Here is a 27,226-nt window from a genome sequence, read left to right on the forward strand (position 1 = left end):
CAAAGAAAAGCTACTTTTCTCATCTCCTCTTCTATTGCTTCATAAAGAACCCCCACCCCACTCTGGGTGAACCCCGGCTTGAGGTCTGAAAGCTGCGGCACCACCGAGGTCTGCCTGGTACCCCTGGGGATGGCCCATGAGAACGGTGGTGTGCTGCACCCAGCCGCTCTGCGGAAGGCCACAGGGGCCCCAGAGGCAGCCTTCTCTTGGCTAGCCCTCCACAAATGTCACAGGTCCCAGACTTGTGCACCAGACACTGGGAGCTGGAAGGTGGTGCCCAGGTGACCCATAGTCAGGCACCCATGCCAGGTCCATGCCTGTCCAGCCTTCCTTCCAGGACTCAGGCCACAGTACAAACACCACCACCACCTCCGGTGCCCAGGCAGCCCTCCCAAAAAGGGCTGCTGGTGCCTGGCACCAATGCGGAAGCCTGCCCTCCAACCCAGAGCTTTGCACTCTCCCAATTGGAGGTCCCACCCGGGATGGATCTGTGTTCCTGCTAATACCACCTAGAACTGGGGTTCTGCTTTTGACATCTCGCCATGGGGCCCCAATCCATGCAGGACCTTGTTTCCCAAGTGCCAATTCCATGGATAGAGCCTCATTTCTCCCACTGGCGATGCCACACTAAGTACTTGGTGGGGGGAGCTGGCAAGAGCCTGATGGGAGTTTTCAGGGGCCATGGGGACACACAAACCTCTTTCTCCACATCCGTGTTGCCCCTGCGGCACAGGAGGCTGGTTGGAGTCTTCACATCCCACCGGCTCAGGCACAGAGGTGATGTCTGTCCATCTGAACAACCGCCTCCCTCTCCCTGCGTCTTGGGAATGCCGCTTCTCCACCTCTGCCAGGAGCTGTCATCTGAATACGGATCCCGCCCCCAGACACAGTTGGCTGGCCCAGGGAAGGCACCTGGCTCAATCTTGGCCAATCAGATCACAGTCCAGGATTTCTGCAACCTGGCACTGGATGAATAGACTCCCTTCTTACCTGGAGGTCTGTGAAGGGCTGCCTGGGACTGTGGGACTCACCCGGTGGGGGCAGCTGATCCAAACCCCCAACTTGTGGCTCTGGTGACCCCCTGGGATGTCCAGATCCTCTCCCCCCACATACACACACAATCCAACAACTGAAGAGACGCTGGGCATGGTTAGAACCACCCATTGTCATGCCTGGAAGCCCCCCAGGGCTAACTGCTGAACAGGTGGATTAGCACCTTTAGCTTCAACCAACTTAGACATCACGATGCACGGATCAGCCTGACCACAGGTTCACATAACCGTGTAGGCAGAGAAGAGGGTGGGAGGAAGGTGAGCCAGGAAATGGTGCTGACTGAGGATGCTGGAGACTGGGGTCGGGGGGTGGGTGAGTCTCCAACAAGGTGGTCAAGGCCTGAGGGGGCAGGGAAGCAGACTTGGCCCAATGGATAGGGCATCCACCTACCACATGGGAAGTCTGCGGTTCAAACCCTGGGCCTCCTTGACCCATGTGGAGCTGGCCCATGCGCAGTGCTGATGTGCACAAGGAGTGCTGTGCCACGCAGAGGTGTCCCCCACATAGGGGAACCCCACGTACAAGGAGTGCACCCTGTAAGGAGAGCTGCCCAGCATGAAAGAAAGTGCAGCCTGCCCAGGAATGGTGCTGCACATGCGGAAAGCTGACACAACAAGACAACACAACAAAAAGAAACACAGATTCCTGTGCTGCTGGCAACAACAGAAGCCGACAAAGAAGAACACGCAGCAAATAGACACAGAGAGCAGACAACCGGGGGTGGGGGGGAAGGGGAGAGAAATAAGTTAAATAAATCTTTTTTAAAAAATTACTAGGTAGCATTAAAAAAAAAAAAAAAGGCCTGATGGGGAGCCCACAGAAGCCTGATGACCCCTCCCCATGTGGCACTCACTGGCCACACAGGATATCCTGTTGACCGTTGTTATGGATTGAAACATGTCCCCCACAGGTCATGTTCAAGTCCTAAGCCCCATTCTGCAGACATGAACCCATTTGTAAATAGGATCCTCAAAGATGGTATTAATTAAGGTGAGACCAAACTGAGCCAGGGGGGTTTAGCCACATATAACTGGAGTTTTGTTCTTCTTTTTCTTTTTTACTTTATTAGAGATGTTGTGGGTTTACAGAACAATCATGCTTAAAATACAGGATTCCCATATACCTCCCTATTATTAACAGCTTGCATTTGTGTGGAATATTTGTTACAATTGATGACAGCACATTTTTATAACTGCACACTGATGTCCCTGGTTTAACTAAGGGTCCACTATTTGTGTAGTGTAGTTCCATGGATTTTTAAAAATTTCTCTTGTTACCGTATATACAGTCTAACATTTCTCCCTTTAATCACATTCAGAAAAATATTTCAGTGCTGTTAATTACATTCATAATGTTGTGCTACCAACACCACCATCCATTACCAAAACATTTCCATCATTCCAAACAGGAATGATGCACATTTTAAGGTTTAACGTCCCATTCCCTATCCCCACCCCATCCCCTGGTAACCTATAGTCTAGACTCTGACTCTATAAGATCATACAATATTAGTCCTTTTATGGCTGGCATATTTCATTCAAATGATGTTTTCAAGGTTCATCCAGATTGTCGTATGTATCAGGCCTTCATTCCTTTTTACAGCTAAGTAATATTCCTTTGTATGTATATACCACATTTTATTTATCCATTGATTGGATTATGTGAATGAGCAATAAGTACACCATAAGAGCATATCATAAGATTCTCAGTGTAGTCAGGGAAATGAAATCAGAATCCATCAGTTGGACAAATGTCTAAAATGTGGGAAACAATAGCCTAATGTTGGTGGGACTATATATCATTGCAATGGTTTAGAAAAGGAATCTGGTACTAATGTGAAATATGTATATTCTTGGATGCCACATCCTATTCAAAATATTTAAGGACAGAATATCATGGACATTCTCCAATCAGAATGAACACCTTCTGCAATAGCCTATATAGCTCTCTGACATCTAAAAATAGAAATGCATGTGTGTGCTTCTTGCAGAATTATTTATATTCACAGACAAACAAAACCTGGAAACAATCTGAATTTCCATCCCTGGGGAGATTAATATGGCCAGTGCATGAATTCAAATTTATCTAATTCTGTATCCAAGTTTGCCTAGTTTCCAGAAAGCCAATTAAGTGATATAGATTCTATAGACTTAGAATATTCAGGAAGGATGTAGCCTGAATGTGTATTTGAACTTACATCCAGATGGAATGTGGGTGATAAGTTAATTCAAGCTTACCTGGTATGTGGGCAGTATGTTAACCCAAGCTTACCTGGTATCCAAACAATCCCAAAACTCTAAGAAACTAATAAAGAAACTCCTTTTTGCACCAAGTGCCACTTGACCTCAGTCCTAAATCCTCTGTATAAAAAAGACCTGGCAATGTTGTTCAGGGCTCAGTCTTTGGACAGAAGTCCAACAGGCCTGGCCAGCTGTTAATAAACCTTCTCAGAAAAGTCTCACATCCTGGCCCTCAATACTGCAATCACCGGACCTTCCTAGTCAGGACCTTCCACAATATCTCTGGGGGCTCATCCAGGATCGCTGAGAAGGCCAGAGATGACAACAGTTGGTTGCCCCTCTCGGATACCTCTGAGAAGGTCGGGAGAGCCCAGGCGAACCCCAACCCAGGGTGCCCCTGGACCCCTTTAGACCAGAAAGAGGTTGTGGACCCCACCAGAGCCCTCCCAGAAGAAACCGGAGGCACCAGAGGGTTTGAAGGAGACCCTGAGAGTGAAGCAAAGGAGCTCTGCATGCCAGATGGGTAAGACCCCCAGGGGCATAGTGAAAAGTTAGGCAGGGAGCCTGATCAGCTCCTGAGAAGACGCTAGTACTCCCAAGAAGGGAGGAAGCCATCTCCTCTAGGCCCAAGAAAGGAAAGGAAAGCAGGTGGCTGTGTGCGTATGACTGAGTGAGACACAGAAATGTACTTCTGCAGGGTGAGAATGGAGTCCCAGTTTGTGGTTCCATGGTGACCTCATCTGGTCAGGGTCAGTGAAGGCACGCTCTTGGGCCCTTCATCCAAGTTGGAGGGTTATACCGACCTGCTAAGGCTAAGAGGTGCTGTAAGTCTCCTGTGACCAGAGACAGGCAAAGTGAAAGGCTGAGTGAGTGTTGCACAGCGCCGACAGAAGGTGGAAAAATGGGGAACACACACAGTAGGGCCCCATTAGGTTGTATGCTGAAAAACTTTCCCCAAGCATTCCATGGAGGTACATATGGCATAAAGTTCCAGCCAGGAGAACGTAGAGTGCTTTGTGAATTGGAATGACTGACTCTCAGTGTGGGCTGGCCCCAGGAGGGCACCTTTAACCCCTGGATCATCCATAAAGCTCCCGATGTGGCAACCAGAAAACCAGGGCACCCTGACCAGTTCCCATACATCCATGCCTGGCAGGACATTTTGAGTCAAAATCTGCCCTGGTTAAAGAAAGGTATGACTTAAGAATCCAGGATTTGCCTGATACAAAAGCCCAGAGGTGCTGTCCAGTGAACCAGGCCAAACAAACACCTTGCAAAGGGTCCAGAGAAAGTGAGCTCAAAATCTAGTTCCAATCCACCCATTCTAGAAGAGCCAGATGGAAATTACCTCCCGCCACCTTATGTGATTGCTCCGACAGCATCAGTGCCAAGGAGTGGGACGAGGCACTTTCCCCGAGCAGTGTAGCCTCACCATTTCCACAGTCATTTTCTCCAAGCAACACAGCACCACCACTCCTGCAACCGCTCCTGCAGCCACTTCCACAGCCACTTTCTCCAAGCAACACAGCCCCACTGTTCCCACAGCCACTTTCTCCAAGCGACGCAGCCTCTTCACCCCTGCAACCACTGTCTCCACCAATCTCAGCCCCCGGCAGCATAGTGCCATATTCCCGGGCACAAGTGCCAACCATCAGTCAGGAAGGAGCCCCTGAAAGATAACAACTCGGAACATAGGGAGCCCTGTGGACAGGTGTAGCAAGGAGAAGGGCCACCCTACAGCTACCTCTCCATGAGCTCTAAGCTCCAATTTATTACAATGCTGATGGCCAGGTCCAAGGAGGAAACCGAATGGTTTGTGTACCAACCCTTCACTACCACTCACCTCTTTAACTGGAAAAGTCACACCCCACTGTACTCAGAGAAGCCTCAGGCCATGACAGACCTCTTCCAGTCCATCCTACAAACTCACAAACCCACCTGAGCTGACTGCAAACAACTCCACCTTACTCAACTTCAAGGAGAGAACATGAGTTCCACAAGGGGCTCTAACCTGGCTCAAAGAACACCCACCTAGGGAAGCCTGGACAGTGACCACTATGCCCACACACACTTCCCAGATGAGGACCCCCAGTGGGATCCCAATGGCACAACTGGGCTCAACCAACTAGAAATTTTCCACAGGGCCTTAGCTGAAATGTTCAGAGCTGGGAGCTGAAAAGCAGTAAACATGTCGAAGACCACCAAGTCCTACAGACTCTCAATGAAAGTCCTGCTCAGTTCTACAAGCAACTCTGTGAGGCATTTCATGTATACACGCCCTTTAATCCGGACACTCCCAAAAGCCGAACAATGGTCAGTGCAGCATTTGTTGCCCAATCACAGGCCAACATCCAAAGGAAACTACAGAAGTTAGATGGGTTCGCTGGTGTGACTCTTTCCCAGCTCATGGAGGTAGCCACCAAGGTTTATGTCAACCATGATATAGAAACCAGGAGAGAGGAAAACCAGAAAATGAAAAAGAAAGCAGATCTTCTCACAGCAGCAATAGTTGAAAAAAACAACCCGGTGTCAAGGAAAGTAAACTGGGACACCCCTGCCCCAAGGAGGGGGAGCCCACCCTTAGGGTGAAGTCAGTGTGCATGCTGCAAGGAGGAAGGACACTGGAAGCAGGAGGGCCCCAGTGAGCCATTCAACCCCATCGCCTCCAAGAAGATGGTCAAAACATTAGCCAGGAGAGCAAATGGGGCACCACAAACTAAACCCTGGGTTCACAGGGATTAGGAAGGAAAACCTGCAAATTAGCTCCTTGGACTTGTGGGAATAGAGGGCTCTGATGAGGACTATTAGGACAGACCGGGCTCCTATTCTCTTGGCCCCACAGAGCCTATGATTGGAGTCCAAATTGGGGGCTGCACCATACATATGATGGTTGACACTGGGACTCAACACTCTGTGATGACCAGGCCAGTTGGGTCATTATCAAAAAGACAAGCCACTATTGTAGGGGCAACTGGTAAAAGCACCCAGGGGCACTTTCTCCAAGCCAGGACCTGTAAAAATGGGAGCAAAGAAGTCACTCATGAGTTCCTGTATCTCCTGGAATGCTCAGTCCCCCTCCTGGGTCAGGACCCGCTGTCTAAACTACAAGCTCAGATTACCTTTAACACCACGGGCCAATCCACACTAATGCTCAGACCACCAAAGACTCCAGTGGTGGTGTTAACCCTCCCTCTGCAGGTTCAGTGAAGCTGGCCAATCCACAGTCCCACAGCTCCCCTTTAAAGATGTACCCGAAGATTGGACAAAAGGCAATCCAATGGGGATGGCACACACCATTCCGCCTGTTGTTGTTGAAATAAAGCCACAGCCAGTCCAGTGAGCATAAAGCAATATCCCATTCCACATGAAGTGCAAGAAAGAATCCGGCTACATATTCAGAGGTTGCTGAATGAAGGCACGCTAAAGCCATGCCAGTCTCCATGGAACACCCCACTCTGCCCAGTTAAAAAGGCCGATGTGGATTACCACCCAGTCCAGGACTTGTGAGCAGCCAACTCAGCAGTAGTGACCCTACACCCAGTGGTTCCCAACCCTTACACTCTCCTCAGCTTGATACCCTCATCAGCGGTCTACTTTTCATGTCTGGGTCTCAAAGATGCCTTCTTCTGTATTTGAATAGCACCCCAAAGTCAACCAATCTTCACCTCTACATGGGACAATTCGAGCTTCTGCAAAAAGCAACAACTTACCTGGACACCGCTCCCTCAGGGATTCAAAAATGTGCCCACTATTTTTGAACAAGCCCTGGCCAGTGATCTTAAGTCCTTTAAGCCAAAAAGCCACAATTGTTTCCTCCTCCAATGTGTAGATGACCACATCCTTGGAAGTCCCACCTACTGAGACCGTGCTAGCAGAACCCATGCCCTCTTAAAATATCTGCAACAAAAGGGGTATCGGGTGTCTAAGAGGAAAGCCCAAATCTGCCTACCTCAGGTCAAGTATCTAGCTTACAAAATAGCACAGGGGCTCTGAGAATTAGGACCTGAAAGAAAAGAAGCAATCCGTAGCCTCCCTGAGCCCAGAGCTCTCCAAAAGTTGCAAAAATTCCTCAGAGTGGCTGGATTCTGCTGCATTTGGATCCCCAATTTGGGAGTCCTCATGCATCCTCTGTATGAAGCCACAAAGGGGGGAGACTATGAACCCCTGCTCTGGGAAAGCCCACAGAAAGATGCTTCCACTGCTCTCAAGAGGGCCCTGATGGAAGCAGCAAGCCTCAGGCATCCAGATCTCAGTAAACTGTTCTACCTCTATATCCATAATTGCTACGGCATCACAGTAGGAGTACTCACTCAGTACCTGGGTTCCTGGCAAACAGCTGTAGCCTACCTATCCAAACAACTGGACACTGTAGCACAGGGACAGCCCCCAGGCCAACAAGCTATAGTTGCTGCAGCAATGTTAGCACTTGAAGCCATGATTAACTCTTGGGCAACCTATGATTGTTCAGATTGCACACATGGTAGTCACAGTCTAGAAGCCAAAGGAACATACTGGCTTGCTAACAGCTGCCTGGTTAAATATCAGACTCTATTATGTGAAAATCTGTTGGTCCAACTTGAACTCATAAAAACTCTGAATCCTGCTACCCTGCTACCTGTCCAGTCAGTGGTTCCAACCCATAACTGCCTGGAGACATTGCAAGAAGTGTATTCCAGCAGGCCGGACCTCCCAGACCAGCCACTACCTTGGAGGGAGACGCGGGCAGTAAGTCCGGGTCTGAAGAAGGAACCCATGGGCAGCGAGTTGAACTGGGCCTGGACCCCTGGGCATGGGGGGTCTGGGAGGAGGACCCAGAGCCCAGCCAATGACAGCTCCTGCAGCCAGCAGGGCGGCATGCTATGGGGGCCAGCTCTTCCAGGCACCCCAGCTCACCCACACAGCACCCGCCATGCCTCCTAACAGCCGTCCACGGGGGTGTTTCTATTATTTACACAAAAGGAGACAGTGCAGCAGCCCAAAAGGAGGGAGCTGAGAGGGCAAGCCAAGCTCCTCACTCCAGCTCCTGTTTGGGCTGGGTGGAAGTATGCACCCCGACAATGACATATTCTAAACCTGAACCCTCATTCCTGCGCTGTGGCCCCACTCCGGCAGGCGGGACCTCCTCCCCTATTCCTGGAGGCCGTCTAAAAGGCCTGAGGTTGGGGAGACTGAGGACAGTGCCCTGGGTCAAGGAGCCCTGCGATTCGGAGGCCACAGGCCTTGGGAGAAGGCGCAGCCTGGATGACCTTGACTTGACTTTGGACTTCTAGGCACCAGAGCAGCGAGTCAGTAAATGCCTGTTGTGAAGCCAACCCCTTTCTGGGGTCTGCTACAGCAGCCCTGGCAACATGGGATGGCATGGATAGAAAGGCCTGTACTCCACCCAGCCTCACCTGTAGGCGGGCCTGCTCTCCAGCCCCTCCTGGGTGCTCCCAGGCTAGCGGGGTGGGAGCATGAATAGAGCAGAGATGCCGGCCTGGCTGGCACAGGTGCCCTGGCCAGGAGAGCTTACTGTTAACTGCTTTCTTTTTTTTTTTTTCTCCCCACACCATACTTGTTATTCTTTTTTTTTTTTGTCTTTATTTATTTTTTAATATTACATTCAAAAAATATGAGGTCCCCATATACCCAATACCCCCCTCACGCCACTTCTCCCCCCATAACAACAACCTCCTCCATCATCATGAGACATTCATTGCACTTGGTGAATACATCTCTGAGCACCGCTGCACCTCATGGTCAATGGTCCACACCATAGCCCACACTCTCCCACAGTCCACCCAGTGGGCCATGGGAGGACATACAATGTCTGGCAACTGTCCCCGCAGCACCACCCAGGACAACCCCAAGTCCCAAAAATGCCCCCACATCACATCTCTTCCTCCCACTCCCTACCCCCAGCAGCCACCATGGCCACTTTCTCCACACCAATACCACATTTTCTTCGATTACTAATCACAACAATTCATGAATAGAATATCAGTAAGTCCACTCTAATCCATACTCTATTCCTTCATCCTGTGGACCTTAGAATGGTTGTGTCCACTCCACATTTATATCAAAAGGGGGCTTAGATTCCAAATAGATGCTGGATGCAATCCTCTGGCTTTCAGTTGTAGTCACCCTTGGCTCCCTGGTGTGGTGGTTGACCTTCTTCACCTCCATGTTAGCTGAGAGGGGTAAGTCCCATAAACCAGAGTGTAGGAGCTGAAGTCTGTTGCGGCTCAGGGCCTGGCTATCACATGGTCAGTCCAGAGATTCAGGTCCCCTGGGTATACACTAAACCCCAGCACCAACTACAGATTCGGTAAAAGTAACAGGAGAGGCCTGTGGACACAGATCACATCTGATGTTAACTGCTTTCTTATTGTCACTGTCCTGGAGGTGGTTCATTCAGAGGATGAGGATTAGAAGTTTGATTTGTTTTTGCAGATTCTCTTTGCTGTCCCAAACTAAATGAAGAAGAAGAGAAAAGAGGACTCTTTTTCTTTTCTTTTTTTAAATTTATTTCTTTTATAATAAACTGTCTTTTTTAAAAAAAGATGCATAAATCACAAAAAATGTTACATTGAAAAATATAAGAGGTTCCCACATACACTACTTCCCACTCCCCCCACATCAACAAGAGGACTCTTTCTGAGTTTACTTCTGGGTTTCTTATAACGGCCATAGAGACAGCTGAGTTTTGTCTTAGGTGAAGATTAAGATGGATGCCTGGCAGTGTTAATTATGCTCCATAGGAAACTTCCCTAAAGGCCATCAAAGAGACCAAGCAGGAAACTAAGTAGGATCCTCAGCCTGAGGGGAATCAAATGATGGCACAGGGGTAGGCTGCCTTGCCACAGCGCTGGTTACCAGCTGGGCACCACGTGGCTTCTGTTTGGAGTTCTCACATTGTCCAGCTGATTGCCAGGCAAGGCAGACCAAGAGCAGCAGCAGCCCAGGGCTGCTCAGGATAGGACAGTGGCACAGGGCTTCCCCAGAACCTAGCTTAGCAGGGGAACTTTCTAAGAGTTTTTCTTCTTGCCCCATTGCCAGAGGATTACAGATGAAAGAGAAAGTTCTTTCAAAAAAAGTAGTGCCATGGCAGAGAGGGCACGAGTCCTCCACAAGAAAGCATGCCTCCTCTCCCTTGGGGAAAAAAATCTCACCAAAAGGGCACAAATGAGGATGTTTTAGCCCCTTTACAAAAATATGACCAGCCAAGAGAGCTGATCTGAGGCTTGAGCTCACAGGAGAAAGCAGTGAAATCTCTGAGAAACTGTAGATGTATGTAAAAACAACAACAAACTGAATAATAGAATTGATGGACCAATCTGGGCATGAATTTAAAATAAGTACCCTAAGTATTCTCAAAAAGAAAAAAGACAATACTGGAAACATGAAACAGAAGCCAGAAGTTGTAAAGAATCAACTGAAGATACTTGGTATGGAAACAATTACAGCATAAAAAGATAATACAACAGATAGGTTGATCTTAGCAGAAGAATGGATTGGTGAGCTGGAAGATCAAGCCAGAATTCCCACCCACCCCCACAAAGACACACAGAAGGAATAAAGTTTAAAAACATAAAGATAAGTACTGTGCTCCACATTCATATAATCAGAGTCCCAGAAAAAAAGTTTTTAATAAAAATTTTTAAGAAAATACATTTTTTAAAAGCCTGAGGAAGAGGCAAGATGGCATCTGAGTATGTACATTGTCGTCATCTCCCTTACAAAAGACCGGCTGTGTGGTGACGGAGTCCTACCAGAGCAGGCTGTTTCAGGAACCTGCAGGGCGGGAGGTGTCTGGACATTGAACTGGAGAGACTGCAGCAGAATTGGTGTTTGCTCAAGGTAGAACTGTGGGTTTCTAACACTGAACGCAGAAACCGTGGGAAGGTAAATCCCTCCCCTCCTAGGGCTAAGAGCCACAGTGTTCACTGAGAATGGCCGGTCGTGGGTCAGAGTCTCCAGGCCCCGTGCCCCCAAATGCATGAACCCCAAGCCTGTGTCCCCTGACCCCCATGGCCCACGCTAAATACCCTGATTCCACATTCTCCCAGGTCTCTGTTTACTGAGCCCAGCACTCCTGGAAATCTGGCATTGCCCTACCCCTCAGGGCACAGACTAACTCCAGAAGGGGGAGAGTTTAGGTGGGAGGTGCAGAGGCGCCAAGGAGTGCAGGTTCAATTTTCTGGTTCCCCCCTTCCTAGGAATAGAGAAGAGACAAATCTGGTGAGAGAGCCCAATTTACCTAAACGCCCTGGAGTCAAAAAATTAACCAGCCCCTTTGTAGCACACCTAAGGGAGAGGGACAGTAGGACATGATTTACAGGCTTCCAATAGCATATTTAGGGGTCCTGGCAAGAGATGGGTGCTCTCTCAAGAAATTAAGAGTCATTATTTTTTCAGGTGAATTGATTCACCAGGGACCCATTTTAATTTCCTACAGGAGCCCTCAGGCAGCCTTCCTGCTATCTTGAGAGAGAAGGAAGTTAGGAAGGGAGAAAGAGGGAAGGTCAGACTCCTAAGCAGTTTATTCAATTGCAAAGAGGATTCTTTGCCTGAGGCCTTGTCTGGTCTTTTTTTTTCAGTCTGTTTTCTTGTTTTTCTTCCTCTTTATCCCCCCCCCCACCGCCCTTTTTTTTTCCTTTTTTCCTCCCCCCACTCTGCTTTTTTTTCTTCTAACTTTTTTCTCCTTTCCCCTCCCCCTTTTTTTTCATTTTTTATATTAGTGCTGTAGGCAACATTTCTTATTTGCTGTGCTTCCTCATCCTCAATTTTCTCTTTTCTGGGTGTACTGATTTTGGCTTCCAATGCTATCCCCTTTCCTTTACATCATTCTCTCCTCCATCATTTATTCTTTCTCTTACATTCCACTTCTCTCTGTTTAGCCCCCAATATTTCTGACTTTTATCTCTAATACCTCTAATCTGTTTTCTACCACTTTTTCACTCTTTATGTTATTGTCCTCTCTTTTCTTTATCCCTCTCACCTGATCACACTGACCTTTTAATTAATAGTATATTCCTCCCCATATTCAGTTTAATATCTCATTATAGGTACTCCACCTTTTTACAGTTATAATTATACACAGCTTCCATGAGTTCTATATCCATTCTCCTAGATCTCATATGGTTCTGCTGCTAACACTCACTATCAATACTATTATTATATTTTTCTTTTCTTGCCCCTTTTGCTTTCTCCAGACTTAATATTTTCCTTCAAGGGAACTTAGCCAACAACAAGGAAATAGAATAAGAAGAAAAAAGTGACAAAGAGAAGACTTAACACACACACACACACACACACACACAAAACTAATTAAACCCCAAGGCTAGAATAAGAAGATAATCAACAGAATAAACCCAACAAGATAAAATGATGACCAGACAGCAACAAAAAACTACAGACCATACCAATAACCGGGAAAACATGGCCCAATACAATGAACAAACTAAAAACCAGGAAGAGAAGTGGAACACCAAACAAGTAATTAAAGTTCTCAAAACATGTATCACGGACCAATTCAATGAAGTGAAGGAAGAGATTAAGCATATTAAGAAAACACTTGGAGAGCATACAGAAGAAATTGTGATCATGCACAAAAAGATCAGAGATGATGGGGATCAATAGCACAATCCAAGAAATCAAAAATACACTCTGCAAATAACAGCCAATTTGAAGAGGCAGAGGAAAGAATTAGTGATGTAGAAGACAGTATATCTGAAATCAAACAGATAGTAGAATTAATTGATAAAAAGATAGAAAGAATCCAGCAGGGAATTAGGGATCTGTATGACAATGCAAAATGCACAAACATACACATTATAAGCATCCCAGAGGAAGAAGAGAAGGGAAAGGGGACAGAAAGGGTGTTGGAGGAAATAATGGCTGCAAACTTTCCAAACCTATTGAGGGAGAAGGATGTACATTTCCAGGAAGCAAAACACACCCCAAACAGCATAAATCTTAACAGGCCTACCCCAAGACATATACTTGTCAAATTATCCAATGCACAAAACAAAGAGAAAATACTAAAAGCAGCAAGAGAAAAGAGAACCATCACATACAAGGAAGGCTCCATAAGATTAAGTGCTGATCTCTCATCTGAAACCATGGAAGTAAGAAGGCAGTGGTATGACATAGTCAAGGTACTAAAAGAAAAGAATTTCTCATGAAGAATACTCTATTCAGCATTCAAAAGTGATGGGGAGCTCAAAATATTCAGAGATAAACAGAAACTAAGAGAGTATGCCAACAAGAAACCTGCCCTTCAAGAAATACTAAAGGGAGTTCTGCAGGAGGAAAGAAACAAACAGGAGAGACAGAGTTGGAGGAGAGTGTAAGAACAACTAAAACTACAAAAAAAAATCAAACAACATAAGACAAACACAAATCCAAAGAAAATATGGCTAATATAAGTAATTTCTTGAAAGTAATAACACTAAATGTCAGTGCAATAAACTCACCTGTTAAGAGACACAGATTGGAAGACTGGATGAGGAAATATGGCCTATCTATATGTTGTCTACAAGAAACTCATCTTAGACCCAGGGACTCAAGGAAGTTGAAAGTGAATGGCTGGAAAATAATCATACAAGTAAACAATAACCAAAAAAGGGCAGGAGTACCTATATTAATATCAGACAAAATAGACTTTAAATGCAAAACAATTGTGAGAGACAAAGATGGACTCTACATATTAGTGAAACGGATAATCTTTCAAGAAGAATGAACAATCATAAACATTTTTGCTCCTGACAAGGGTGCCTCCAAATATGTGAGGCAAACACTGGAAAAACTAAGTGAAAGAATAGATGCCTCTACAATTATAATGGGGGACTTTAATACACCACTATCAACTTTGGACAGAACATCTCAAAAGAGAATCAATAAAGAAACAAAAACTTTGAAAAGTATATTAGAGGAGTTGGACCCAATAGACATATACCGAACGTTACACCCAAATACAGCAGGATATACATTTTTCTCAAGCGCACATGTATCATTCCCTAAGATAGACCATATGCTAGGCCACAAAGAAAGTCTCAATGAATTCAAAAAGATTGAAATCATACAAAATAATTTCTCTGACCATAGTGGAGTAAAGCTGGAAATCTGCAAGGGCCAGAGGCCCAGATTTCACAACAAGATATGGAAATTAAACAGCACCCTCTTAGAAAAACAGTAGGTCAAGGAGGAAATTGCAAAAGAAATTAATAACTGCCTTGAAACTAATGAAAATGATAACACAACATACCAAAACTTATGGGATGCAGCAAAAGCAGTAATGAGAGGAAAATGTATAGCCATAAATTCATACATCAAAAAAGAAGAAAGAGCTAAAACTGAAGAACTAACTGCACACTTGGAGGAATTAGTAAAAAAAAAAAGAAAGTAACCCCAAAGGAAGAAGAAAGAAAGAAATAACAAAGATAAGAGCAGAACTAAATGAAACAGAAAATAAGAAAGCACTTGAAAAGATAAACAAAACCAAAAGCTGGTTCTTTGAGAAGATCAATAAAACTGACAAACCCTTAGTTAGACTAATAAAGAAAAAAAGAGGGAAGATGCAAGTACATAAAATAAGAAATGAGAAAGGAGATATCACCACTGACCCCACAGAAATAAAGACTATCATAAGAGGATACTTTGAAAAACTATATTCGAACAAGAAGGACAATTTAGAAGAAATGGATAAATTCCTAGAAACACATAAGCAGCCTCTATTGACAAAAGAAGAAATTGGTGATCTCAACAAACTAATCACAAGTAAAGAGATAGAATCAGTCATTAAAATCCTCCCAACTAAGAAGAGCCCTGGGCCAGATGGCTTCACAGGAGAATTCTACAAAACATTCTGGAAAGAACTAATGCCAATCTTGCTTAAACTCTTCCAAAAAATTGAAACAGTAGGAACATTGCCTAACTCATTCAATGATGCCAACATTACCCTAGTACCAAACCCAAACAACGGCATAAATAGAAAGAAAAATTACAGACCAATTTCTCTAATGAACCTAGATGCAGAAATCCTCAACAAAATATTTGCTAATCATATTCAACAACACATTAAATGAATTATACACCATGACCAAGTGGGATTCATTCTGGGTATGCAAGGTGGTTCAACATAAGAAAATCAATTAATGTTATACACCATACCAACAGATTGAAGGGAAAAAAATCACATTATAATATCTATAGATGCTGAAAAAGCATTTGACAAAATACAGCACACTTTCTTGGTAAAAACACTGTAAAAGATTGGAATACAAGGAAATTTTCTGAACATGATAAAGGGTATATATGGAAAACCCACAGCCAACATCATTTACAATGGGGAAATCCTAAAATCTTTCCCTCTAAGATCAGGAACAAGACAAGGATGCCCACTATCATCCCTTCTATTTAACATTGTCTTAGAAGTACCTGCTCGAGCACTGAGGCAAAAACCAGATATAAAAGGCATCCAAACTGGAAAGGAAGAAGTCAAAATTTCATTATTTGCAGATGACATGATCCTACACATAGAAAACCCTGAGAGGTCTACAAGAAAGCTTCTAGAACTCATAAATGAGTTAGTACAGTCACAGGTTATAAGATCAATGAGCAAAAATCAGTAGCATTTCTGTACACCAATAATGAGCAATTTCAGGAGGAAATCAATCAAGAAACAAATACCATTTGCAATAGTAAATTAAAAAATCAAATACCTAAGAATAAATTTAACTAAAAATGTAAAAAACTTATACACAGAAAACTACACAACTGTTAAAGGAAATCAAAGAAGAACTAAATAAATGGACGAACATTCCCTGTTCATGGATAGGAAGACTAAGTATTATTAAGATTTCTATCCTACCAAAACTGATATACACATTCAAAGCAATCCCCATAAAAATAAATACAGCATTCTTTAATGAACTAGAAAAACTAGCTATGAAATTTATTAGGAAAGGAAAAAGACCCCGAATAGCCAAAGATGTATTGGAAAAAAAAAAATGAAATTAGAAGAATCACACTACCTGACTTCAAAACATACTACAAAACTACAGTAGTGAAAACAGCATGGTATTGGCACAAGGGTAAACACACTGAACAATGGAACCAAACTGAAAATTCTGATATGTATCCTCATATATACAGTCATATAATATTTGACAAGGCCACCAAACCCTCTCAACTGGGAGAGAATGGCCTCTTCAACATATGGTGTCTGGAGAACTGGATATCCATATGTAAAAGAATGAAAGAGGATTACCAGCTCACACCTTATACAAAAATCAATTCAAGATGGATCAGAGACCTAAATATAAGAACTAAGACCATAAAGACTTTGGAAAGCAATGTTGGGAACCATCTACAGGAACTTGTAATAGGAAATGGCTTCATGAAATTCACACCCAAAGAATGAGCAGCAAAAGAACAAATAGATAAATGGGACTTCTTCAAAATTGAAGCCTTCTGCACCTCAAAGGAATTTGTCAAGAAAGTGAAAAAAGAGCCTACACAATGGGAGAAAATATTTGGCAACCGTATTTCTGATAGGAGACTTATATCCTGCATATATAAAGGACTCCTATATCTTGAAAATAAAAAGACAAACAACCCATTTAAAATATGGGAAAAATATTTTAAAAAGACATTTCTCCAAAGAAGAAATACAAATGGCTAAAAAGCACATGAAAAAATGCTCCAAGTTTCTAGCTATTAGGGAAATGCAAATAAAAACTACAATGAGATACTATCTTACTCCCATAAGATTGGCACCTATGAAGACTACAAGTGCTGGAGAGGATGTGGAGGAATGGGAACCCTCATCCACTGTTGGTGGGCATGCAGAAGGATCCAGCCATTCTGGAGGACAGTTTGGCGGCTTCTCAAAAAACTAGCTATAGATTTGCCATATGACCCAGCAATTCCACTGCTGGGTATATACCCAGGAGAACTGAAAACAAGGACACAAACCACTATATGCACACTAATGTTCATAGCAGAATTGTTCACTATTGCCATAAGTTGGAATCAACCCAAATGCCCAACAACAGATGAATGGATAAATAAAATGTGGTATATACATACAATGGAACACCACTCAGCTTTAAGAATGAATACAGTACAAACACATTTGATAACATGGATGAATCTTGAGAACCTTATGTTGAGTGAAGCAACCCAGGCATTGAAGGACAAATACTACATGACCTCAATGATATGAAATAAGTAAACCAAGCTGCCTCAGAGAGCTAAAGACTGGATGATAGGCTTAAATGAATTTGGGGGGGGGTAGAGGAAGGTTGCGAGCTGACACCTACCTGGGTAAAATCTATGATAAGCTGGAGGTAAGTATTTGTACAGGGAAGGGATAAAATGGGGGCATAGGGATACCTTTGGGTGGGGCTTTGTGGGCTTGAGGGGAGCTAGGGATGGGAGGAAGGGTCAGATGACCCAAGAAATTGGGGGGAGGGTGGGGAGAACATTTGAACATAGGAGATTGTCAGGTATGTGGTTGAAACTATAATGTTGAGAAAACTTAGAAAATATAATAAGGAAGGTTACCTGTTTAAGATGCTTTGCGGTCACCCCTCGGGCTGAAGTGTGGTTTGCTGGCCTGGCGAGGGGAGTGGCCACGGTAGGCCTAATTCCGCTGCCCCCATAATAGGGTGGTTGGTCGGGCCCACCGCCACCCCTGAAGGAAGCTCGGCATGGGCGCAGAGTGCCCTCGGGTCTCCCCTTCTCGGCAGCCATGCTTCCGCGGCCGCCCCTCCTCCCAGATGGCGCCACCCGATGCCTTGTGGGGTGGCACCCTTCTTCTTCCTTCTCCCTGCACAGGTGCAGGGCAGAAAATTCCAGTCTGCCCTTTTCCCCTCCCCCTACAGCAGCAACAGCCAGGCGTGGGCGGAAAAATCCAGTCTGCCCTTTTCCCTCCCCCCGACAGCAGCAACACCCAGGCGTGGGCGGGAAACTCCAGTCTGCCCTCCACCCCAGCAACAGCAGCCACCAATCCCTAAACCCTGCCCCTTCCCCCAGCAACAGTGACAGCCAATCCCTTACCACCACCCCTCCCCCATCCAGTACCGCCCACTGACCTTTCGCCGGCAACCAATCAGAACAGGGTGTGGCTTCAACCAATCAGCCTTCCCCAGCCCCTATAAAACTGTTGCCTCTCCCTCAGTAAAGTGGACTTGCGTGTTTACCTTGTCTCCGCGGTAGTTCTTCTGCCGTGCGCCCTCCAGTCCTGAGAGCCCCCGACAAGGGCCTGGCCTCCCTTGTCCCCAGTTCGTCGCCTGCTTCTCCGGGCGACCCCTTCATCACCGGCTTCTCCGGGCGACCCCTTCGTCGCCGGCTTCGCCGGGCGACCCCATCAGCCGAACCGCGCAACCCCTGTGAGACCGATCCCTCGTCTGCTGCCGGACCGACCCCTCGTCCCAAGTGGGACCGACCCCTCATCCCGAGCGGGACCGACCCCTCGTCCAGAGCTGGACCGACCCCTCATCTGCAGCCAGACCCCACCTCTACCGACCGAGCAAGCCGCCACAATGCTTAAGTGGGGGCATCTGACACAGGGCAGGCTTCTAGGGATGTGTGAGTGCTTATTTTGTCATAGTGGGTTATATCATTGGGTGGAGACCCATACAATGACTGTGAAGGTATACCCACATCCTGGGGAGGACTGATGTTCTCAAATAGAGGGAATTGTATCTCTCGAGAGAAATGGTGACTTCCAATGCATTAGGGCAGTTGAGCATGTCAAACCCTCAACATTGTTGCAAGTATCTCTGAACATGGCCCTTCAAGCAATGAAGAGTGATTGTCACTGTGGGCCCTGAGGGAAGGGGGAAAGAGGTATTGAATAGGTGGAATCAGTGTAACTGTGGGGCAATGGAAGTGTTCCACAAGATTATGCAAGGATGAATATAGGACATGTTAAATTACACCAAAAATGTATAGGAGCCTATAGGCTAAAATGTAAATCATAATGTAAAACATAAGATAACTAAAAATTTAGAAAATTGTATAGTCTAAAATATAGACCACAATGTAAATCCAAGTGTAACCTTGTTTGAAAGCTATTGTCTCAATAGCTGTACATCAGTTGCAGTAAATATAGTATGAACATGTAAAAGATTATTGCTGGGGAAGGGACAAAGTGTCTGATGTTGAATATGTGGGAGTACTATATATTGTATATATGAATTACTGTGATCTAAAACTTTTGTGAAGACAAGCTTAATAGTTAGAAAGAAAAAGAAAAAAAAAAGAAAAAGAAAGGATGTAGACCCTGAGGAAGAGATGGAAGAAGTTGCCTTCCCAATGCGCATACAGGGCAACACTTATTGCAGTGATGGAAGGCAAAACATCAAAAACAAAGCTTTTTCATTTTTTAATTTTTTGATACCCCAATTTATTTTTACTTTAATTTTTCTAAATTAGTACATATTCTAAATCTAACCTCTAAACCCATCACTATATTCCATTTTACTATTAATGGAACCTGGCAATATATTGGGCTTCATTTTCAGAGAGGCTTTGGACCACAGAGGGGTTTGATGATGGTGGGGGAGGAATACTGGTGTGGAGTGTTATTGGTGGGGGGTGCATGGTTGGGATGGCATTCTCCAGGGCATATGTGTAGGGTGCATAAAAATGTTTGGATATTTTCATAGTGGTTACAGTTGGGAGCAATGGCTGGGGAGTGCTGAGTTCCTGGCCAGGGGAGCTCTGTCACATTCCCTAATGGAACAGAAACAAACCTCTGAGTGCAATGGCTAACACCAATAAGGAAGGATGGTCCAACAATGAGCCTTTGATGCTAATGACTATGCTTGTGGGCCTGTGAGCCTGAAATAAGAACCAGGCCTAGAGCTGCAGGGTGCCTAAGAGTTACCTCCTGAAAGCCTCCGTGTTGCTCAAATGTGGCCAGTCTGGAAGCCAAATTCAGCAGGTAAATGCATTGCCTTCCCCCCATCCCAGTGTGGGACATGACTCCTGGGGATGAGCTCCCTGGCACCAAGGGATTACTACCAAGTACCAGCTGATGATGTGGCTGGAGAATGACCTTGAATAAAAGGATCAACTCAGACCAGCAGAATATCTCAGCCTACATGTAATATCAGGAGTTTAAAATGCCTTTTGACCCTGAATAAAAGGGGGAAATGGAAAGGACAAATGAGTTTTTATGGCTATGAGTCTCCAAAAAAGAGCCGGGAGGTCATCAGAGGGGTTGCCCTTATGCCCTCAGCAGTGTCCCAGAGACAGGTAAAGTAGATACTACCCCAGGTATTGGTTCTTCTGAGGGCTACAGAGACCCACAGGTTCTATGGTCATGGCAGATGGAGTTCAGAGCCATGTCAGTTGGCCCTACTTTGGGTTTGTGTTCCTGAGTGTGATGGAGCTGGACTCAGGTGTGATCTTTGTTCACAAGCCTCTCCTGCCACTTTTACCAGACCTGTGGTTGGTGCTGGAGTTTAGCGTATACTCAGGGGACCTGAATCTCTGGACTCTCCATGTGACAGCCAGGCCCTGAGCCTCAACAGACTTGCAACTCCTACCCTCTGGTTTATTGGAGTTACCCCAACCAGCTAACAGGGAGGTGAAGAAGATCAACCACCACACCAGGGAGCCAAGAATGCCTACAACTGCAAACAGGAGAACTGTATCCATCATCCAAGTAGAATCGAAGCACCCTCCAGATACAGAGGTGGAGTGGACATAACCATTCCAGGGTCCACAGAATGGAGGAATAGAGTATAGATTAGAGTGGACTTACTGATACTCTATTCTAGAACTAATGTGATTAGTAATCGAAGTAAATGTAGCACTGAGATGGAGAAAGTGGCCATCGTAGCTGCTGAGGGTGGGAATGGGAAGAAGAGACGTGATGTGGGGGCATTTTCAGGACTTAGAGGTGTCCTGGGTGGTACTGCAGGGACAGTTACTGGACACTGTATGTCCTCCCATGGCCCACTGGGTGGACTGGGGGAGAGTGTAAACCATAATGTGGACCATTGGCTATGTGGTGCAGCAGTGCTCAGAGATGTATTCCCCAAGTACAATGAATGCCTCATGATGATGGAGGAGGTTGTGGTTATGGGAGGAGTGGGGTGAGGGGGGTGGGGGGTATATGGGGACCTCATATTTCTTCAATGTAACATTAAACATTAATTAATTAAAAATAAATAAAACAAAAGTAATTTAACAGAAAAAAAAGAAAATCAATTAAAAAATAAAAGTCTGAAAATTTCATAGAATTATAGTAAAAATGTAACACTCAGATTGTTACAATAGCTCAGAGAGGGCCAAACAAAATAGTTAAGGAAAATCAAATACAAACCTAGACAAATGAGAGTTCAGGGAAGTAGAAGAGAATATGAGCATGGCAAACAGAGAAATGTGAGCTAGAAAACAGACTCAAATGAAACCTCTAGAGATGAAAAATACCATATGTGAGGTAAAAAAAATCACTCGATGGAATTAACAGCAAATTAGATAGGGAAGAAGAAAAGATCAGTAAATTTGAAGAAATGATAGAAAGTATCCAAAATGAAGGGCAAGAGAAAAAAAAGAATAGGAAGAAAATGAACAGAGCATCAGTGAGCTGTGGGACAGTATCAAAAGGCCTTACAACTGTGGAATTGGAATTACAGAAGGAAAGGATAAGGGGCTGGAAAGAGAGAAAATAATTGAAAATAATAATGGCCAAAAACTTCGAATTTTGTGGAAACTGTAAATCCACATATCCTAGAAGTTCAACAAACAAGCAGAGGAAACATGAAGAAAACACGCCAATTCACAGCATAGGCAAATTGCTGAAAAACCAGGAGAAAGCTCAATTAACAATATTAATATCATACAAATTAGACTTCAGGATGGAAGACATCATAGGGTAGAATACTATATAGTGTTAAAAGAGTAATAAAGCAAGAAGATATTAAATGCAAAACAAACAAACAAACAAACAAACAAACAAACAAACCAAATTCTAGAACTTGAAAGTAAAACATTAAAATAAAACCTTCACTGAATGGGAGATGAAATAAAGAAACATGAACTTGAAGATAGATGGGTAGAAATTATCCAATCTGAGGAGCAGGTTAAAAAAAGATTGGTGAAAACCCAAAACTTTGGTGACCTAGAGAGCTGTATAAAAAGATCTAACTTATGTGTAAATAGGAAAGGAGAGAGAGAATGATTCAGAAAAATATTTGAAGGAATAATGGTCAGAATTCTTCCAAGTTTAGAGAAAGACGTAAATTTGTGCATTCAAGAAATTCATTGAAACCAAGCACCTCACTTCCCACTCAAACTACTGCAAATCAAAGATAAATTATACTCTTGAAAGCAAGCAGCCAGATAAAAACGGATCTTTTCAGAGCAAAAGAAAACAACTTTATTTTAGTCCACATGGGAAGACGTGTATAAATAGGGATATATACCATGTTCACAGAAGATATGACTTGACCTTATAGATAACAGTTTTCTCCATTTTAATCTACAAATTCATTGCAATTATACAAACAATTCTAGTGAGATATTTTAGGAACCTGACAACATAGATGGAAGAATAAAGCCAAAAATAAGACACTTTAAAAAAGAAAATCAAACAGAGTTTCACTCTAACCAATATGAAGGCAATTACAAATTCATAATAAAACCATAGATGTTGTCTAAGGAACAGACAAATAAATCAGAGGAGCTACAATAAGAAGTTCTATTATTTTAGTGGTAACACCACAAGCCAGTGAGGACAGGATAGAATGCCTAGCCGATGATATGCAGAGAAAACTTTCTCACTTTGTAGAAGAAAATAAGGCTGAACCCCAGTATTATATCATACATTAAAGGTGAACTCCAGATGCATTAAACACAATGTGAAAGGAACTAAAAAGATACTAGAAGAAATGAAAGCACTGCTATTAGAGTTTCCAGCTTACAGCCTGCCATACAGAATTCGGACTTGCCAGCCTCCAGAGTTGGGTGAGCCAAGTCCTTGTAATAAATCACATATATGATTTATCCTACCAGTACTGTTTCACTGAAGAACCCCAACACAACAGCCAAGGACATATTAGAGTGGGTCCTTGGGCGGGGGAGGTGGGGAGTCAATGAAAAAGGGGGAATAATAATAAAGTAAAATGTAAAAAGAGAAAGACCTTGTCCCAACTGGTGATGGTTGGTGCCAGGAACCAAGAATTCTGAATATAAGATGCTAGCAATCCCATTTCACAGAGGAAAACAATAAGGTTCAGAGAGGACCGCTGACCTGCTCCAAGTCGACGGAACCAGGACTCAGCCCTTGGGCCTCCTCTGACTCCTCGCCTGGTGCTGGCTCCCCATGCCAACTAACCCACAGCCAACCACAGCGCTAGTCGCCCTTTCCATCTGGCTGCACCGGCCCTCGGGTGTCAAGGCCACCCGGGGCGACCCCTCCGGAGGATGGGGCAAAGAGTGCCTCAGGACAGCTGCCGTTCGTGGGCACCCGAGGTGCCAGGTGTGTCTACTCTTTCTCATCCGGTCCTCACAGCCCCCAGGAGTGAGGGCAACTACCCAAATTTTAGAGATGCGGAAAGAGAGTCTGGGCGAGAAGTCGCCCAGGGGCAGCTGACAGGTGGCCCAGGCTGGGATTCACACCCAGAGCTCTCTGACTCCAGAGAGACGATCTTTTGTTTTGTTTCAAATGTTTACAGCAGCTTCAGTCAAAATCACCAGTCGCCCCAAATTGGAACCACCTGCCTGAGAGGAGAGCCCCTCGCCCGTCCCCGCGCAGCTGACACAGGGGCGGCTCCGCAGGGCCCAGGCGCCGCCTTCTCGCTCGCCCCGGGGAAGCGCTGGCCTCCCCGCCACGAGCGCCGCCTGCGGGCGCACGGCCAGCCCAGGCCAGCCCCGCAGAGGGGCCCGAGGAGCCCACGCGCGCAGGGGGCTCGCGGCCCCAGCACGCGGGTCTCCCGGGGCCTCCACCTCCTTTATGCCTGTCTCCCCGGACGGCGGGCGGGCGGCGGGGGGCGCCCGAGGCCCGCCAGTAAGGACGACCCAAGCACTCGGCGGCCGCCCGGGCTCGCACCCGGCTCCCACCGAGCACGCCGAGCCAGGTGACGGAAACCCGGCCGCGCGAGCTCGGGGGGCCGCGCTGCCCCGCTCCCGGCTGGCGAGGTGGCGCAGGCCGGCCGGGCACGCTGGCCGCAAACGCCTGCTGCTGGGCCCACCACTCGCTTCCAGAGCCTGCTTCCCGCGCCTGCCCGGTGCCCACCCTCAGCGTCGGGTTTAGCTCCAGACAGAACTCGCCTCGGGTTAGCCAAGGTTTGCAGCCCACGGCGGGCGCTCCGCGGCACCTGCCACCCACCAGCACAGGCCCCGGGCACGACCGTCCCCCGAGTGTCCCCCACCGGCACTCAGGCCTTTCGGGGGCTGTGGGCAGGGTTGAAGGAAAAGTTGGGCAGCAGAGGTGGTGGCGGCCACACAAGGTGGGGAACATAACGGATGCCACTGCAGTGTTTATTTGAACGTGGTTTAAAAAGGGGGAATGTCCAAGAATGCTACTAGAATAACATTTCTTTAAAAAACCCTAGGACTGTACAACACAGTGAACTCTAATGCAAACTAGGGACTGTAGTTAATAGTACAGTTATGATAATACTCTTTCATCAACGTAACAAAGGGAGCACACTAAACCAAGGTGGGAATGACAGGGTGTTACATGGTAACCTGTATGTTTTCCAGGGTTTTTCTGTAAATCTACAACTTCTCTAATAAAAAATAAATAAGTAATACTAATGGGGGGGTATGTGGGAACTTCGTATTTTTTTTAAATTTCTATCCCCTTTCCCCCCCACCCCGGTTGTCTGTCCTCCATGTCTATTTGCTGCGTGTTCTTCATCTGCTTCTGTTGTCAGCGGCACAGGAATCTGTGTTTCTTTTTGTTGCGTCGTTTTGTTGCACCAGCTCTCCGTGTGTGCAGCGCCATTCCTAGGCAAGCTGAACTTTCTTTCATGCTGGGCGGCTCTCCTTATGGGGTGCACTCCTTGCACGTGGGGCTCCCCTATGCGGGGGACACCCCTGCATGGCAGGGCACTCCTTGCGCACATCAGCACTGCGCATGGGCCAGCTCCACATGCGTCAAGGAGGCCCGGGGTTTGAACTGAGGACCTCCCATGTGGTAGATGGACGCCCTAACCACTGGGCAAAGTCTGCTTCCCTGTATTTATTTTTTAAAGCATCCACCTCCTCCCTGTCGCCTCTCCCCTCCCCTCCCTCTCTGGGTCGCTCGCATGCCAGAGTCAAATCTCAGGAGCACATGGCAGGCACCGGGGAAGGAGGAAGGGAGCGACTACACAGCCCGAGGGCCATAGCCAGGATCTGCCCTAGCCTGTCCCCATGGGAACAGACCCCCTGTTTAGCAGGGAACCATGACTGGGGTGGGGGTGCCCTTAGTGTCCCCACTTCCCTAGCTCAGTGCCTCACACACAGCAGGCCTCAAGGTTTGCTGAATAAGTGAATGAATGAGTGCTGCATGCCCCGGGGCCAACCAGAAGCTACAGGAGAGTGCAACAGGAGGCTGCTCATGTGTGGGGCCACCATGGCTTCCGGCTTCAGCCAGCAGAGACAGGGGGGCTTGGGTGGGCGTGGAGGCCACCGTAGGCAGGGACCAGAGGGGAGGAATGCACCCCCAGGGTGCCAGCCCCAGGCAGCACCTTGGTACCCGCCTCTGATTTGGGCGATGCTGGTCCAGCCAGAACAAACCACTGCCAAGCAGCTGCACGGCCGGGAGCCTGAGTGTGGGGCGCTGCAGTGGGTAGGGGTGCGAAGATGGTCCCAGCCCACCCCTGACTCAGCGTGCCTCAGTTCCCTCCTTCGTAAACCGAGGTGAGGAAGGTGCCTGCCCTGTAGAGGGGATGTGAGCGCCACGGTGCTTGAGCAGCACCCGGCACGGGTCAGCGCCCTAAGCCTGGGCTGTGATGGTTTCCACCATCCCTCTCCTTACCTGGCCAGAGCCCGGGCTTGGGCCACCACTCCCGCAGGCTGCTCACTGGCTCCCTCGTCTGGGAGCTTTGGGGACTGCTGTCCGCCCCAGAACACGTCCCAGGCCTGGGCAACGCTCACCTATCAGGCACGGGTGCCTCCACCCCAATCCGCCCACCCACTTTCCCCCAGGGCAGAGGGAGCCACTTGGGTGACAACACATGGGCTAGCACTACCAAGTGTCACTGACCATCCCTAACTAAACCCCCATGGCGGGGCTTCAGATGCCCACTTTATAGACGAGGAAAGCGTGGGCCGAGAGAGGGCAGATTTACCCAGGATCACACAGCTGGGGGGCTCGGGCAGGTGCCGGGCAGGAGCGGCGCCCCCACCCTTCTGCTGATTTCTCCCCCGCAAGTGGCAGAGCGCTGAGGGGTCCAATACCACGCAGGGGCGCCCGCGGGCTGCGCCTCACCCCACGCCCACACACTGCCCCTCCTCTCGCGCACACAGTTGACCGGTGGGAGCTCCCCCCTCCCCCTCCCTCCCCCTCCCTCCCCACCTGGGAGCCCCGAGGGTGCAAGCTGAAAGGACACTCCTGGCAAAAAGGCCCCAGCTTTCTCGGGCCACGCCCTCCTCCCCACCCAGTCCAGGCTTGGAGCTTCTGGCTCGCCTCCCCGCCTTTCCTCCCCCCCTTTCCTCTCCAGGCTCAGCCTAGGTGAAGAGTTTCAGAGGCGCCAAGCACTGAAAACTTAAAACCCACACTCCTGTCTGTAATCCAGCGTAAAAACAATACCTAGCCACCAGGCGGCATAAGAAAAGCCACCAAACTGCCAGTTTCCCTAGAAGACGATTTCGGGGTGTTTTTTTTTAAATAGCAAACCTTTCCAGAAAGGTCCTCGGTTTGTTTTTTGTTTTTATTTGATTCTGTACCCTCCCCCCCCCCCTTGTCTGTTCTCTGTGTCTATTAGCTGCATCGGGAATCT

This window comes from Dasypus novemcinctus, chromosome 6 (assembly GCF_030445035.2).
Source record: "Dasypus novemcinctus isolate mDasNov1 chromosome 6, mDasNov1.1.hap2, whole genome shotgun sequence".
NCBI classification, from domain to species: domain Eukaryota; kingdom Metazoa; phylum Chordata; class Mammalia; order Cingulata; family Dasypodidae; genus Dasypus; species Dasypus novemcinctus.